Raw genomic sequence first — 14493 nt, forward strand, 5'->3', positions numbered from 1 at the left:
GGTGGTGCCTAACCTTTTTAGAAGTATGCTTATGCATTATAACTAACCCGTGAAGATCCGGGTAAGAATTGGTCTTTAGCAACCCATGCTTCTCATAAGACTAACGGGATCGGGTGGTCAGACTTGCTGACTTGGTTGACACATGTCATGACATCTCAATTGAGTAGATCGATGCTCATGGTGTTGCTCACTGGGTTACTTGGTCCAGACTCGATCACTTAGAAACAGCTGCCATATAGATGGAATATTGCTTAGTGCAGCGTTAAGCAAACAAACAAACAAATAAACAACCTAGAATCAGTACACTGCACAACGTTTACTGTAAGTAGGGTGACCCAAGTGAGTGTGTTCAGTTTAACGCCAATTTGAACGGTATGTCAAAGAGGTGCGAGTTCCATACTGGAAGAAAGTGACAAGGTATGAAGTAAACATGGTACATTTACCACTTTGGTGCTGAAAATTCAAGAAACATAATCATGCCGAATCTGGGATTCGAACCCATGGTCATATTTTTCATCGCTGTACGGCACTGCAGGAGAGATGGTCGAAGTAAAGAGTTCTTCTCTTCCTGGAAGGATCCCCGAACTTGAATGTAAGGTGTGCTTTTGCAGGTTTACGCTAAAATCTAGGATTGGTCCTTGTTTCACATCCTCTGCCTGGACTTAGGTCTACTATCGGTGCTTGTTTCAGATTCTCTGCCTGGACTTGGGTCTACTATCGGTGCTTGCTTCAGATTCTCTGTCTACACGAAAGTAACGTCTAAAGGTCTAATATCGATGCTTGTCTCGAGCTATGGATAACTTGATCAAAACCCAATGTCCTGAAAACTTCGAGAGTCGACTTTTATCTGTATACACATTGGCAATGTACCATCGGTGTTGCCAAGGTATGTATGTTATCCCACGCAGTGACCACAGATGTTTGTTTCATGTCGGCTTTGTGTATGTCTTCATTTGATCATTATCACATGGTTTAGTATTCTACCATGCTTCTAGAAAATACTTGATTGTGATTTGTCCACAGAGGTTTTAAAACATGCTCACGAAGGAACAACAACAAATTTAATGTAATATTACTGCGGGCTTGCCTCTTTTTTACTTTTACAAAACGGAAATGTACGGTGGTTATATAAGTAGTTTCCCTACAAATTAGAATATTAGATTATTTTCACGTTTGCGTTCATGTAATGTTTGGTCGCTGTAATACAACGGGAAAAGTGTTTAGATCACTCACTCACTCACTCACTCACTCACTCACTCACTCACTCACTCACTCACTCACTCACTCACTCACTCACTCACTCACTCACTCACTCACTCACTCACTCACTCACTCACTCACTCACTCACTCACTCACTCACTCACTCACTCACTCACTCACTCACTCACTCACTCACTCCTCACTCACTCACTCACTCCTCCTCCTCACTCACTCACTCACTCACTCACTCACTCACTCACTCACTCACTCACTCACTCACTCACTCACTCACTCACTCACTCACTCACTCACTCACTCACTCACTCACTCACTCACTCACTCACTCACTCACTCACTCACTCAAGAATGGGCAGCTAAACCCGTATGTCTTTCGTGACTATCTAGCGCTGTTTCAACTAGGCCAGCTCAAATGTGAATACTTACGGGATCTTCTGAACATGTGTTAGCTTATCACACGTTATGAGTACCTCCTTGAGTTTGTACTTCATGAAATTGACCACCCACCAAGGGTAAGTGTCTTTTGAAGACCCAGTGATAACCACATTATTTGACAGCTATTGACAAGTTTCGTGACCTGTTCACACTAGATGTTGCGAGAGTGATAAGTGACATTGATTACCAATCACAGAATGTGTTCCCGTCAACAGCAGTAATCTCTACCCCCTCGAAGATCATGTTGGACGACTACGATACTATATATACAAGCATTCGGAGTCAATGACATGACTGTTCTCAGTCAGTAGCGGATCCAGGTAGAAAGGTGGGGACAGGAGGGGGAAGGGGCTGCCCATCCCACAATCCCCTTTTGAATTCGTGACATTGAAGGTAATTATTCAAATTACAAATTGTGATCACGATAACCCCAGTCCATAACCCCACTGAAGTTACAAAGTCAGGAAGTGAACCCCATCTAAACCCCTTTCAAACGTCTTTAAACATCTCTATGAATATGTACGTATATGGTTCGGACTCTATCTGAAAGGTTGGGTTAAATTGATATTGTTCAACGTCTTCAAATAAAAGGTGAAATTGTATGGATATCAACTTCTTTTTTAAAACAATTATTATCATAATAAAGACGTTTTAAATTCATAAATTTTCACCTTTTATGTTTATCAGATCTTAATAACTTTCAAAGACTTCATACGGACATACCCTGTACTACATAAAGAAATCCGATTAATGGTAATTAATCAGCAATGCCTCTATTTCGATGTTCAGGGCATTAGTTCCCGAAATTGTTAAAGGTTTTCATTGGATTTCCAATAAACCTTAAGAAGTATTGTGTATTGGGAGTATTTTCCCACTTAAATAAGTATGTTATCTGTTATGACTATACAACTCAACAAAGCGGAGAGTGTCTTCATCTTTTGAAATGGATACTCGGTTTGCTTCTATACATCTGAAGTGGCTCATGGGTTTTGAGTTAATGGGATTAAATACATCTACTGATTAGGCCCAAGCATGCCGCGTGTTACTAGCGCCTCTGTCAGAACGCCATTTACCATCCCTTATCACACTCAACATTCAACCTGAACTGTCTCTCTCTCTCTCTCTCTCTCTCTCTCTCTCTCTCTCTCTCTCTCTCTCTCTCTCTCTCTCTCTCTCTCTCTCTCTCTCTCTCTCTCTCTCTCTCTCTCTCTCTCTCACTCACACACACACACACACACTCACTCACTCACTTCCACTTCACTTATTTCGCTGTGAATCGCGATTTCTTGAAAAAAATGTTTGAAAAATGGCGACATTTAGATCGGCTTCGGGTATTACCGAACAAGTCTACGGAACAGAATATAATTTCCGTATTGTTTTCTCAAGTCGCCGACCGTGACAGCAACTTTTTCTCGCATGCCTTGAAAGAAAAACTTCCTCTGCTGGATGAATTATCGTCTGCTTCTAACTCAAAAGAGGCAGAGGAAAAAAATAACGAAAAGACAAGCGACGGGCATTGCATCCTTAACGTAGTGGGAAAGCCAAAAACGTGATACACAATAACTCCAAACAGACGTCCGCGGAACAACTTACTTTTACATCAGGAACATGTTATTTGAGGCATGTCGATACATCTTTGAAATATCCGACCGTGTTCCTTTTTAACTGCCATATCAGTCTTCTTTAATTTCAGTCTATAAATACCGGCATTAGTGCGCATACTCTCATCAGTATTTTGCTCCAGAAATATTATGATTATGTTCTTTTCCATTGATGTTTCATTGATATATTGCTTCAGACATCTTATAATTATGTTCTGTTCTCATGACATTTCATTAACATATTGCTCCAGACATCTTATAATTATGTTCTGTTCTCATGACATTTCATTAACATATTGCTCCAGACATCTTATAATTATGTTCTGTTCTCATGACATTTCATTAACATATTGCTCCAGACATCTTATAATTATGTTCTGTTCTCATGACATTTCATTAACATATTGCTCCAGACATCTTATAATAATGTTCTGTTCTCATGACATTTCATTAACATATTGCTCCAGACATCTTATAATTATGTTCTGTTCTCATGACATTTCATTAACATATTGCTCCAGACATCTTATAATTATGTTCTGTTCTCATGACATTTCATTAACATATTGCTCCAGATATCTTATAATTATGTTCTGTTCTCATGACATTTCATTAACATATTGCTGGAGAAATAATAAGATATGTTCTTTTATCATGATATTTCATTAACATATTGTTCGAGAAATAATAAGATATGTTCCTTTCCCTTGACATTCCATCAACATATTGGTCGAGAAATAATAAGATATGTTCTTTTATCTTGATATTTCATTAACATATTGTTCGAGAAATAATAAGATATGTTCTTTTTCCATGACATTTCATTCACATATTGTTCGAGAAATAATAATATATGTTCTTTTTCCATGACATTTCAATAATGTATTATTCAAGTGACTTACAGAATTTCACGTTACGCTTTTTGAACCTATGTACGAGTTATAGGACATTCCGGGGAGAAAACAATCGACTTGAAACGACGCCATTTCTTGTGTCCCCCACTACGTTTGTGACACGGAGTTCACCCCCTACAGTGCCCGTGAAGCGACGTGTGTATCTGGGTACTTCAACCCATCTGGAATGTATCATCTCAGTATACAACAACAAAAGTTATAAGTGAGTTACTATAATATTAAATCTCTTGGTAGATAAACTGCTCTCACACGTCGGGAACATTCACATATGTATTCGACAAACACATATAGAAGGATGATACAGTACGGAGTATCGGCGAGCCATTTTTACAAAGATTATATTGGGTTTAGCTGCACCTACGTGCTGCCGTTACGCCAAACATGGCAACAATGGACTCCCCTCGTGGAATATACTCGCCCAGAAGGATGCTATTCATTTACATAAGTACCCATTTTATCATCAAAAACTTGTTCCAAAAGAGGATGTTTGTGAGCGATCAAGCGACATCTCCAGGGAAAAATTGAAATTGCAGCACCTCGCTTTGCAGGCCATTGTGACGTCATCGTTACCATGACGTCACAATGCTATAATTATTATGAATGATCAGTAAAACCTCATTTTCGAGTCTTTGTATTTAAATTCAAGTCCCAATGAATGATTGTCTGCCGGTGGTTTGTTTGAGTCTTTGAATTGATGTTATATCATTTATAGCGTTTAGTTAAAGAACCACAATATTTTTTATTCTGTGTTCTACATATTAATCAGATGTGCCATCACACGAAAGTGTGCTTGTTGGTGAAAGTAACTTTTTTTGAACAACACAAGACATTAAGTGTTAAACTTGCAGCTTATCATATAACAAAAACAACTAAAATCTGTTGGGACATAGAAAGCATCCATTTGAGCTCATCTCTGTGCGTTATCCAAAAGCAAATGTTGTATTAAACTAATCTATGTGACAATTAGTGTTAATAATTGCTAATTTTTCATACTCCTCCTATGGAGTTGATAACACAATGAAAAAGCATCCCGATCTTTTGATAATGACCAAGACAACATAGATGACAACGACGGCTATTTCTATGAAATTGTGCGATCGGTCGTCACAAAGACCGCCATATATGCGGAATATGCTGAGTACGGCGTTAAACTACCAAACAAAAATAAACTTCACTAAAAAAAACCAAAAATAAAATATCCCCCCAAATATTTCTGATTATATTATGTTACAGATGAAACAAAGCGTCTCCGTCATCCACCTAGGTCAGCGCACAGGTGGTTCTCGTCAGTAACATGATGCTCTGGGAGACAAGTCCCCCTGATTACCAGCTATTGTTTTACATGATGCAACTCTGTCTCCCCATTACAAGGGTACAGCGTCTTGCAATGTGGCAGCCTTGACGTCGTGCCACAGTGACGTTCGTCTGATTTTTTTTACAAAAATGTTTTTTCTATTGATAATCGGACTGGTTGCGCTGCCGTGTGATGTGTACTGTGGATTTTGTAAGTAGAATAATGTTGACTTTTTCTTAATTCTGTGAACGTGTCAGGGGGGCGTGGCTTTAACTGGCGAACAGCTGGTGGAATTGTCTTTCGGTTGAATGTATTTAAGCCTGTACATAAGGCAAATTCATGCTTTCATTATGATTTTCATGCTTTGTGTCGTTATCATTTGAAATTCTACTTTAAATACTTATGGTGAATATAAGTATATACTTATGATCATAATTGAATAATAATAATATGCATTTATCTGGGGATGACAATAACTATGAGCATGGTTATATCTAAAACGTAATCTACATTATGCTGGTAATAGGAACATTCGACTTATTATTTGATATATATGTAATGCTTAACATTTGAGACTCACTTTACCTTGAATAAGACACATAAGAATGTGTTGAATTTAACATCTAAGCTTTTAGCTGGTCACAGAACATATAAGGACTTATATTATTTAACCTTTGAATGTCTATATAAGGTATAGTCTGTTTGCGGTGAAAACGTACCGATGAATTTCACTTTACACAAAAATGTAAATAAAATAAAGAGAAATTAAGATTGCGAATCCTCATAATTTTACCTTGCCATTTCAAAATTAAAATCTCAGATTTTTATTCAACTTGGGATAAAAGTTGTTTAACAAACGATCATAGTTTCAAATCGGTATTATTGGTTTGTATTACAAGGGGGTATGCACATTAAATGAAACACCGAGAACAAGGAGGGTTGGTCTAAGTTACCGCCCATCACGTACCGCACGTGTATTTGTTTCACTGTTCAATGATCGTTTGTTAAACAACTTTTTTCCTAAGTTGAATAAAAATCTAAGATCTATAATTTTTAAATTGGCAAAGTAGAATTATGAGGATTCGCAATCTTAATTTCACCGTATTCGATTTACATTTTTGTTTAAAGTGAAATTCACCGGTACGTTTTCACTGCAAACAGACTATAGTAAAAGTGAATGTAATTACATGTATATACTCACGAAACAGTTTGATAATTATGAGCATGGGTACAAGTAAAGAGAATAATATGAAACTCAGCTAAAGCGGTATTTTAACAAAATGCTACCTAATAGGTTTTATAATGCTTTATTTTTCAAAGTCCTCTTCAGCTGGTCACAGATAATGGTCATATTTATTACTTAGCATTTGAAACTCGCCTTTATGGACAGTCACATATTGCGTTCTTATGTATTGTCAATACTTTTGTATGTAGAATTGTACAGCAGAAAATATGTGATAAGTATATCCTTACGTGGCGTACTGCTCAGGTGTATGCAGCCCGGAACAAGCATATAACATCTGTGTTTAACATTTCAGTCTGTGCCCAGTTCAGGTCAGGGCGTTACCGAGCGACCGTCGACGAATCAGCGCCGACAGGTAACCTTGACCTTCTATTCTCAAACTCGTATCATCTGCAGACCTACCTTGTAAACAGTTTGTACACGTACAGTAATCATATCACAGCCTTTAGCTATTTCCTAGTGCTGATAATCCAGGGGATTTTGTTTGATTGTCTGGACTAGACAATCCAGTGATCAACAGCATGGGCATCGATCTACGTTATTGGGATAGTTTTACCTGATGATGGGGCCAGAACAAGCCCTGAAACATTGTACTCAAGAATAAAAAGAAGATTTAACCCAGAAAAATCCCTATGTTCATCAAATAGCATCTTCTAAAATGCCATTCAAGCATTTGATTCAAATGGTCGAGTCACACAGAATGGGCAACACCATTTTAGTAGGATGACGCTTAATCAAGGTCACACACTGGTACCACTTTCCTTTCAGTATTGTTTAGTTTTCTTATTTTCAATAATGTATTTTGATTACATTAAAAATTTTGATTTTCGAAAATTACCGGAAATTATCCCGAAAAAGATTCATATTCATATTTTGCATCCAACATCGGTCGGTGAGTGGTATTCCAGTACGATCTAAGATTGTAATTGTCCCGTGGGAGTATCATACTTCTCAACCCCTGCTAAGTCCGTGTTAAAATGTCTCCATCAGCCCGTGCCGATCTGAGAGGTCACTGTGACAAAATGGACGGCTGGTCAGGATCGGTCATTCGGTTGATAACATGTCGCATTATCCCGATCACATGGAGTGAATGTTGTTTTAACCGCTTTTAGCAATATTCCAGCAATATCACGGAGGGGGACATCGGAAATGGGCTTCACATATTGTACCCATCTTGGGAATCGAACCCGGGCTTTTGGCGTGACGGGCGAACGTTTAATCCACTAGCCTACCCCATAACAACTGACTACGTGGATTGTTCTATTTTATCAATCACCACTTTGTTCGGCTCAGACGCGAACGTTTACTTATCTTCTTCATACACCTGGAGGGGCGATGGGGTAGCCTAGTGGTTAAAAAGCGTTCGCTGAAGACCCGGGTTCGATTCCCCACATGGGTACAATATGTGAAGCCCATTTCTGGTTTCCACCGCCGTGATATTGCTGGAATATTGCTAAAATGCAGTGTAAAACTAAAGTCACTCATACAACTGGAGGTGGGGTGAGGTGAAATTGGGTTTAACGTCGCGCTGGAGAATATTTCGCTCATATGATGACGTGCATGCGTGTGTATGTGTAGGTGCAGCTGCTTGTACTAGCCCAGACTGTAAGCTGGTTTTATAGTGCAAGTCCACTGAGATACCATGCCGCAGTGAAGCATGAATACCCCACTCAGACACATTATACTGACTCCGAGCCGACCAGTCCTTGTTGTACCCATTAATGCCGAGCGCCAGGCAGGGACCAACAAGTACCATATTTTAACGTCTTTTGGTATGACGCGGTCGGGGATCGAACCCGCGACCTTCAACTCTCCGGGCGGACGCTCTAACCACTACACCACGGAGGCTGTCTTCATAAACAACATACAACAAACAACAAACAAACAGTAGAGTGAAACTCGTGTGTGTAATTATGGCCTGTTCATGAAATGTTATGTGTTTGAAGGCACGGTGGTTAGCACAGCCCTCGCTGCATCCAACATCAACTCGTCGGTGTACATCCTCGACGGCGATACAGACGTCCTGCACTACGACAATACAACCGGCAACATCCTCACTAGACGAGCAGTGAGCGAATTCAGGGTGAGGTCGACAACTACAAACAGTCCGTTTGGCTCAAAAGCGGACCGATGAATTGCAATCTAACTCGAAAACTAATAAACATAAAATACTCAATGGAACGCTGATCATAATCAAAACATCATACCCACTCTGTGAGGTGTTTGCAGAATTTGGGTCCTAAAAATAAAAAAGTTGTTTAACAATCTATCATTAAAATATTGACACAGTTCACTATTTGTTACGTGGGAGGAGTGCAGAGAAAGGGACAGCCAGGTGTTCGAGAACGGATGGAGACGGCACAGCACAGGTTAATGAATAAATAACTTTGTCTGTGAACGTGCTTCGCGAACACCTGGCTGTCCCTTTCTCTGCACTCCTCCCTCGTAACAAATAGTGAACTGTGTCAATATTTTCATGATAGTTTGTTAAACAACTTTTTTATTTTTAGGACACAAATTCTGCAAACTCCTCACAGAGTGGGTATGATGTTTTGATTATGATCAGCGTTTCATTGAGTATTTTATTTTTATTAGTTTTCGAGTTAGATTGCAATTCATCGGTCCGCTTTTGAGCCAAACGGACTATAGAGTGAGTGAATGAGTTTCGGGTTGGTGGGTAGGTGGGCGGTTGAGTGATTGAGTGACCGACTGGGTGGGGGTTTGAGTGAGTGAGTGAGTTGGGGTTTCAGGTATATCACGGAGTGTCAACTATATTTAGGAGAAAAATCAAATGCAGGAAAATGATGATGTAGGCTTCATATGTTTAAACCTTGGTTAAACCACCTCTTTATCGCGCTAACAAACCTTCAAATAGTATAGGCGCATGCGTGATTCGATCTAAAGATCATGGGTTTCTTGCGCGCTTAAAAGACGCACCTCTGCATAGCGAAATGCGACACCTGTTGTGTCCCCAAATTTATAAAATGATACAAATGTTACAATCAGCATTCATAATTCAAATAAAGTCAATTGTAACTTTATGACACAATATTATTACATGTATTTATGTTTGCAGGGACAGACGCTTCAGTTACGAGGAAAGTGTAACGAATACATCCATTCATTGGCGGTACGTACTTTATAAGCATAGGAAGCCAAGCGATCTTAGCGATCATAAGCCGACGTTAAAGAATGTCGGTAAAGGTTAACTTAGCTTTAAATTCGCTTAGTGGAACAGGCCCCACGTCTTAGCTGACTAAAACACTCTCAACGTAGGCACTGATTTTACATAAGTATCACTCAAAACACACACAACCAGGCCTAAAGGGGTGGGTGGGGCTCAATATGCTCTCAGTAAGGCAGATGTTGCAACTTGTCTTTTTTGGCAGTTATTGCTTCTGCCTACTTTTGTCATTTCAGAGTTACGTGTTTTTTTCTACTTAAGTTTGTTAAAAGTTTTACTGTACTGTTACTTTGTTTTAGTTTGTGTGGGTTTGTTCTATCTTGCTGTTAGTTTTTCATATCTTACTGTTAAACTGATTTTCTTATTGTTACCCTATTTTACTTATTGTTACTTAGTTTGTCTTACTGTTACTTTGTCATATTTACTGTTACATTGTTATATCTTACTGTTACATTGTTATATCTTACTGTTACATTGTTATATCTTACGTTTTAGGTGTTTTACTTATTTGTTACTTGTTTTCCAAACTGTTACGCTGTTTCACTTAACTGTTACATTGATTTCTTTACTGTTACTTTGTTTTACTCACCTTTACCTTGTTATATCTTACTGTTAACCTGTTTTATTTTGCATTTTTTGCATTTATTTTATGACATTGATTACTTTACTGTTACTTTGTTTCACTATACTGTTACTTTGTTTTACTCACCTTTACCTTGTTATATCTTACTGTTAACCCGTTTTATTTTGCATTTATTTTCATTACATTGATTAGTTTACTGTTTCATTGTTATACTTTACTGTTACTTTGTTTCACTAATGTTGCTTTGTTGTTTCCTATTATTACTTTCTTGTTTCGTTGTGTTACTTTACTGTTACTTTGTCTTCTTTGTGGTATGTTTCAGTATACCATCATCCTTGACGCGGTGATTCAGGTTGAAGTCAATGACGAGAACGACCCCCCAGCGTTCCTCAACCTCCCCCACACCATCAATGTCCCCGAGGTACGCACTAGTCAAGTTCCATTAACCCATCTATTAGACTCCATCATCCATCATCTACCAATCAGTGTATCACTCCAATACATCTCACCTCCCATTCATTCATTCATTCATTCATTCATTCACCGTGAAGATCCGGGTTAGAATTGATCTTCAGAAACCCCTGCTTGTCGTAAGAGGCGGTTAACGGGATCGGGTGGTCAGGCTCGATGGCATTTTTGACACATGTCACCGTATCCCAATTGCTTAGATCGATGCTCATGCTGTTGATCACTGGATTGTCTGGTCCAGACTCGGTTATTTACAGTCCGCCGCTATATAACTGGAATATTGCTGTGTGTGGCGTAAAACTAAACTCACTCATTCATTCATTCATTCATTGTCCGTACGGCATTCGATGTATTCATCACTGTCTGTTCTTTCACGAATAGCGTTACACATGAAATCTATGCTGAATTATTTTGAGCGTCAAAACCTGCATCACTTCTGTCTGTCCCCACACATCAAGCTGCCACGCCCTACTGTAACTGAAATATTCACTTAGTTACTTCTAATACAAGGTCAACTATATACATATACATGTACCAAAGACAAAGATGCAAATTTGACCATGTTCCTTTATGTTAATTTGAAACCGACATTTTCCTTTAACATAAACCCCGATGAAAATGCTTAGCGTATATATATTTTCTCCAAGGTAAATATTTGCCATATTTAGTGTGAATGACCAGGTTAAAGCACACACGCGCACGCACGCACGCACGCACAAACACACCAACAAAATCCTGACCTTTGTAAGAGTCTCACAGAAAATATATTTAATATTTCTTTAAAATGTTTCATTGTGTCATGTTGATGTTCATGTCAAATCTTCTAGTAATAATTTGTCTCACATTGTTGTCTAGGCAACCACTGCCGGCAGCATCGTGTATGTCGTTGATGCAGCTAACCCTACGGACGTCGACCCTTTCTTCAACATCGAAGTCTTCAGTGTAGTCGTGAGTTAAAACTTAAACATCCACAACAACAACAACAACAACAACAACAACATTGTTTTGGACATTCATTTCACGTCTTAGCTGAGAGATTTGTTGTTGTATACAAGCAACAGTCTCAACCCTATCCCTCCTCCGTAAAAGATAGGCATCAAAATACCAAACGCCAGATGTTACCATTTTGACGTTTATCAGCATATTCCAATGTTGAGTTATTTGGCAATTCCCTGTTCTCATATAAAGACAAAGAGACTATTGTCTCGACTAAAAATAGTTTTCAGACAAAGACGAATAGAATTACGCGTTTCTTCTCACCATAACATATTAATGCATAAGTAAAACATGTAGAAATTTGTATTTGAGAAGGTCCTCGGCACGCCGGGTTTACATAAAGGTCGCTTAAACATTTCGTAGTTGAATTTAAACTTTTTGCGCAAAAGGAACCCACGACATTGAAATGAGTGAGAAGACGAAATAATTCCATATCTTAACTTAAGATAAATAAATAAAAATATATTCTTAGACCTTTACCATTTTAGGTTAAGTATTTTTTAATGATGCCAGGTAGTTTCAAGACAATGTTTTTATTATTTTGCCGTTTTAACAGGTAATGATGGTGTTGTTTGTTGTGCTCTAGAACTGTTAATTGCGGTTGTTATAAGTCTAATCGTTGTTTATGCATGAATGAAGTAATGCTGAACGTAAGAATGTTGCAAAGTTCATGTAAACGTGGTTGTGATAAGAATAATTGCTGGTAGAAGAGGATCCGTTTCAAAATGTGGCATTAGAATGGAGTACTATATATGACAGTTGTTATAAGCGTACTCGTCGTTCGTATAGTATACATTTTGTTCATTGTAGTGTTCGCGCCTCTGGGGATTCTTGTTGCTATTCTAGTATGTTTTGTCATCATATCCTCCGTTTGTAGAACGTCACAGCGGCAGACAGATCAGTGGCTCTGGATAATGTGGTCGTGATCGACACCCTCGGCCGGGTCAGACTGGTCAACCAACTGGACTACGAGGAGGGACACAGGGAGTTGCACATAGCACTGCAGGTTAAGGTAGGAATTATCAACTGGTATACGATGAGGGCCATAGAGCGCGGCTTAAGGTCGGTGTTCGAATGCATGAATGAATGAATGATGAATGAATGAATGAACAAAAGAATGATGGTGGCTGTATGGATGATAGATAGATAGAAGAATGGATGAATGAATGATGAATGAATGAATGGATAGATAGATAGATGGAAGAATGGATGAATCAATGATGGATGGATGAATGAACATGACAGGATTACTTATTTGTCTGGTTTGGGTATCATTATTTCGTTTTGATTTAAGCAAAGTTACTTTTTCGGATATATACTCGGATATTTATAGAAATTGATGCACCTCATTTTTCTCGAAAATCTCTATACACCGCTGAAGGATACTCTTATCGATTAATTGCATTATTTGGAACAGGCGTTTTTGGATAATTTATTCTTTAATAATCCGAACTTCATGGGTTGAATGTATGGAAATATTTTCCTTATTCTTAAGTTCCTTTTCTTAAAAGGACCATGGCAGTCCTCCATTGGCAACCGTGTCATATCTCCACGTCTTCATCAACGACAGCGACGACCAGACACCAAAGTTTCAGCATCAGTTCTACACAGCGTCTGTCATTGGCGAGAAACCAGTGGTGAGTTTGCACCTTTGTCAATACTTCACGGATGTACACTACTTTCCCAATCTCCCGTAAATACATTTTCAGCATATTTATAAGCTTATTTGTTCAGCTTATAACTCAGTTGGTTGCCTTTGACAAGAGTGGATCGCTGAAGATAAGGGCCTCCTTTCACAAAGCACTATGGTGATTGTAAGTCACTAAGGTAACCTTAGTGCAATGTTAAAGAATGTGAGTTAAGGTAAACCTTAGTAAAGGTTGCTTCGTGAAGGGAGCCCCGGGAACCACTTGCGACTGACTGACTGAGTATTGTTTTACGCCGCTTTTAGCAATATTCCAGCAACATCACGGCCGGGGACACCAGAAATGGGCTTCACACATTGTACCCATGTGGGGATTCGAACCCGGGTCTTTGGCGTGACGAGCCAACGCTTTAACCACTAGGCTACCCCACCGCCCCGGAACCACTTGCGATCTTAATACTACTAGTAAGAGGGGCGGCGGGGTAGCCTAGTGGTTATAGGCTTCGATTCGTTGGTTCGATTCCCAACATGGGTGCAATGTGTGAAATGCGGTTCATACATTGTACCCATCAGGGGAATCGAACCCGGGGCTTCGGCGTGACGGGTGAACGCTTTAATCACGAGGCTACCCACCGCCCCTTTAATAGGACAGAAACAAGTATGGTCATATCCATATGAAACACACACATAAGGCTTGTTGCATTGCCAGCAGAAGCAGTATATGTCAAAACTGTCAAAACTGCGTCAATCCGACATTTTGGTCATTTGTCACTTTCTAGCGCTTGGAAACATTTAATATTCTTCAGAAGGATCACGATGCCACATAGCGGTGATGTCCCTTCTAGGATTCCATACATCTGGCTTATATGCGTTGACTGAAATTTTGTTCAAAGGGGCGTTTTAACAGACTT

The sequence above is a fragment of the Haliotis rubra genome, unplaced genomic scaffold, assembly GCF_003918875.1.
Source record: "Haliotis rubra isolate DU_JTF1 unplaced genomic scaffold, ASM391887v1 Scf858, whole genome shotgun sequence".
In the NCBI taxonomy this organism is placed as follows: domain Eukaryota; kingdom Metazoa; phylum Mollusca; class Gastropoda; order Lepetellida; family Haliotidae; genus Haliotis; species Haliotis rubra.